This window comes from Cicer arietinum, chromosome 7 (assembly GCF_000331145.2).
Source record: "Cicer arietinum cultivar CDC Frontier isolate Library 1 chromosome 7, Cicar.CDCFrontier_v2.0, whole genome shotgun sequence".
In the NCBI taxonomy this organism is placed as follows: Eukaryota; Viridiplantae; Streptophyta; class Magnoliopsida; order Fabales; family Fabaceae; genus Cicer; species Cicer arietinum.
The window spans coordinates 24306697-24311538 of record NC_021166.2 but is presented as its reverse complement, the minus strand read 5'-3'; positions in this window follow the sequence as shown (position 1 = coordinate 24311538).

Below are 4842 nucleotides of genomic sequence, written 5' to 3'. Positions count from 1 at the left end.
TTTTGTACTAAGTTAACTTTTCGCATTCTGTATTACTGTGATATTTGCTTTATGAACTCCTTTGTAGTTTTAATTCTGGTGTGTTTTGGATTACTCGTTTCAGGACTTATTATGTATTCACTTTTATGATCTTCTAACTTAATTTCCATTACTGCTATTCTTGTTTCCTTCTATGTCTTTTGTGTATGTCTTTACTCGCACCGTGTATGTCTCTTTGTTTTCTTCTTCTTTTTGATCATGTCAAAAGGGGGAGAAAATTTGGTGTTGTTGTTGCATTTCAAACCTTGTAGGCACTCAAAAACAATTTTCAAATCATCACATACAACGGGGGAGTATGCACCTATTACGGGGGAGCAAAGATTTCAACATCACACTCTCTTCACAACAACGTTTTGTCATAATCAAAAAGGGGGAGAATGTAAACTACATGTTTTTGATGACGACAAGACCACCAACTATGGACAATGCAGCAAGATCAAAAAGAAGATCAAACCATCTTGAATGAGCTTCCAAATCCAAATAATAAATGAGTAAATATAAAGGTATATGATACAAATCAATAGTTCAAATACTTGAGAACAATTCATATTTACATATGCATTTAACATGTTTTCAAAAATCAAAAACAACATTAACAAATCATTTAAAATCATATTTTTGACAATTTGCATAAGTGTATTCGAATACACCATGTTGTATTCGAATACAACTTAAGTCAGAAGCAAAACTTTAAAAGGTGTATTCGACTACACGCATCTGTAGTCGACTACAAGCTAAGTCAGTGGCCAAGTGTATTCGACTACACCCATCTGTAGTCGACTACATGCTAAGTCAGTAGCCAAATGTATTCGACTACACTCATATGTAGTCGAATACAAGTTAAGTCAGAGGCTAAAATACATTGATCTGTATTCGACTACACTGATGTGTATTCGAATACAAGGTGTAAAATTCGAATTTTTTAAACGTTACAAAGATGTGTATTCGAATACACATATACTGTATTCGAATACACCTGGAAACATTACAATTTTTCAGATCTGGAATGCCTCTAGAACATTGTAATTTTTCATCAAACCTCTTGGATCAATGGCCACGAATCTGAAAGGATGTTTTATGGAGTATAAATACCCCATAACTTCAGATCAAAAATTAACCATCCTTGAATTAATTCATTTGAACAACTTTGAACAAAATTCTGATTTTTCTAAGTACTTGCATTAGATTTTCATATCATTCTAAAAAGTTCTCAAGTACTTGAATTACTATTGAGTTGTTTATCAATATACCACATCTTAGATTTATTCAAACCTTATTGTATCATTTGTACAAGTAAGATAGTGGTGTGCTATCTTAGAAAGAATTGTTAGAAGTTTTGTAGCAAGAATCCCAGGGTGGGAATTGTACATTTTCTGACAAGTAGTTGATTAATCTCTTGTGGTGTGCAAGAGGACTGGACGTACCCTTGGTTATAAGGGGAACCAGGATAAATCTTATCGTGTTCATTTACTTACTGCACTTGTTATTAAGCCTTGTTCTTAAACTCAGAAAATCTGATTACCATATCACTAAAAACAAGAAAATTTACTAACACCTAATTCACCCCCCCTCTTAGGCGTACTTTCATACTTACAATTGGCATCAGAGTAGGTTAAGGTAACTTATTCCTCGATCAATTACTCATGGCTTCCGCACAACCTGTCTTTAGAGATGGTGGTAGCAGTACCAAGCCACCATGTTTTGTTGGAGAGCACTACGATTTTTGGAAAATCCGTATGCAAGCATATCTCGAAGCACAAGGAGATGACATATGGGATGCCGTTGAAAATGGTCCTCATATTCCAAAAACTGTCATCAATAACAAAGAAGAAATAAAAATAAAAAATTCTTGGACGGATGAGGATAAGAGAAAAGTGCTTTTCGATAAAAAGGCTAAGAACATATTACAATCTGCACTAGGAATGGATGAGTTTTTCCGCATATCTCACTGTAAAACAGCAAAAGAAATATGGGATACGTTGGAAGTAACTCACGAAGGCACCATTGAAGTAAAAAGATCCAAACTCAACACACTATCACAAGAATATGAGTTATTTCGCATGCAGCCCGGAGAATCTATTTTAGATTTACAGAAAAGGTTCTCCCATTTAACCAATCATTTGACAGCACTTGGAAAAATCTTCACAAATGATGAACTAAATCTAAAAGTACTAAGGTCATTGACAAGGGCATGGCAACCAAAAGTTACAGCAATATCAGAAAAGAAAAGCCTATCCAAGATGTCTCTTTCTGCACTATTTGGAAAACTTCAAGAGCATGAAATCGAACTCGGAAGGCTAGAACAAAATGAAAGTCAAGAAAAGAAGAACAAAAATATTGCGTTAAAGACTGAATCAAGAGAACAAAGCAAAGAGAATGATTCAGATGAAGATGAAAATATTATCCTTCTTGTTAAGAAATTTGGTAAATTTCTTAAAAACGACAGAACATTCAAAAAGAAAAGCTTCAAGAAGAAAGATAATTCTACATCAAATCAAAATTTCACTTGCTTCGAATGTGGAAAACAAGGACATATTAAAGCAGACTGCCCAAATATTGCTAAGAAGAATTTCAACAGAAAGAAAGACTTCAAGAAAGCATACATAGCTTGGGAAGACAATGAAGTAAGTTCATCTTCAGAAACAGAAAGTGAAGAATGCGCCAATGTTGCATTAATGGCCTCGCATCAATCAGATGATGAAGAGGTTAGTAATATAGACTCTCCTCTTTATAATAAGACTAATACTGAATTAATTATAGAATACAATGATGCTCAAAACGCAATAAAAGAATTACTCATTGAATGTAAAAATCTATGTAAACTAGTATCAACACAAAAGAAACAAATCTCAAGTTTACAAGAAAAAGTTGATATTATGGAGAAAAATTCTGAAAAACTAAAACAGAATTCTGCATGCAATAAATGTGAATCCCTCTCTTTCGAAATTGTTCAATTAAATAGAGTAATTGAACGATACGAAAAGGGACAATTAGGATTGGAAAATGTTCTAAACATGCAAAGATACTCAAATGATAAAAGTGGTCTTGGATACTCAAAATTTGATAAACCAAATTTGAACAAAACTATTTTTGTTAAAGCAGGTAGTCAATCTAATCAAGATAAGATTATAGTTATGAAAAAGGATGATCTTTATAATAAGAAAATTATTCAAAATAAATCTCATACATATGTTACTAACAGTAGATTTAATCCTACTTGCTCTTATTGTGGTCTTCATGGTCATACACCTAATACATGTCATATTAGAAATATTAGTGTTCCAAAAGGTCATTTCATATGGGTAAAGAAAGGTACTAACCATCAAGGACCCAAAGCACATTGGGTACCTAATAAAGTTTGATTTCAATTTTGTAGGTAAGCAAACAAAAGACTTCAAACATGTGGTACTTGGATAGTGGCTGCTCTAAACACATGACGGGTGATATAACAAAATTTTCAGCTTTAACACTTGAGTCAAAGGGACATGTAGTATATGGAGACAACAACAAAGGAAAAATTTTAGGCATTGGAAAAGTTGGTACAGCACCATCTCCCTCAATTGAAGATGTCTTATATGTTGAAGGTCTAAAACATAATCTCATAAGCATCAGCCAGCTTTGTGACAAAGGATACAAGATAGTTTTTAATAAAGATGAGTGCGTCATCCAAAATGAAGCTACAAATGAAACTCAGTTTGTTGGTAAGCGTTTCAAAAACATTTTCATACTTAATTTTGAAGATTTATCCTTGAAAATGAAATGTCTTTTGGTAAGCGACAATAATGATGCTTGGCTATGGCATAAGAGATTTGCTCATATTCACATGGATCATTTAAACAAATTGGTCAAGCATGATCTTGTTGTAGGCTTACCAAAAATAAAATTTATAAAGGATAAATTATGTGACGCTTGTCAAAAGGGCAAACAAACAAAAAGTTCTTTCAAACCTAAAAATGTTATTTCAACTTCTAGACCGCTACAATTGATACATATGGATTTGTTTGGTCCATCAAGAACCAAAAGTCTTGGTGGAAACTCATATGGACTAGTTATTGTTGATGATTACTCAAGGTTCACTTGGACCTTATTTTTGGCAAATAAAAATGAAGCTTTTAAGGCATTTAAAAACTATGCCAAGCTAGTCCAAAATGAACAATCTGCCAAAATTGTATCAATTAGAAGTGATCATGGAAGGGAATTTCAAAATACTTCATTTGAAGAATTTTGTGAAGAAAATGGTATTTTTCACAATTTTTCTGCACCAAGAACACCACAACAAAATGGGGTCGTTGAGAGAAAGAATAGATCCTTAATAGAGCTTGCTAGAACTATGCTAAGCGACTCAAATCTACCAAAATACTTTTGGGCAGATGCTGTAAACACAGCATGCTATGTTTCCAACCGGGTAATTATTAGGCCAATTCTTAAGAAAACTCCATATGAACTTTACAAAGGTAGAAAACCCAATATCTCTCACTTTCACATTTTTGGATGTAAATGTTTTGTGTTAAATAATGGTAAAGACAACCTTGGAAAATTTGATGAAAAAGCTGATGAAGGTATATTTCTCGGTTACTCTTTATCTAGTAAAGCATTTAGAGTCTTTAATAAAAGAACCTTATTAGTTGAAGAATCAATGCATGTAACCTTTGATGAAACTAACCCCATAAAAGAAGAAAATATTATTTCTTGTGATGATGATGATGTTTTTGAAAGTAATGATCCAAGCAAAGAACTTCAACAAGAAAGTGGAGTCAATATTGAAAGGCAAAGTGATGATCTTCCTAAAGAATGGAGAACCCA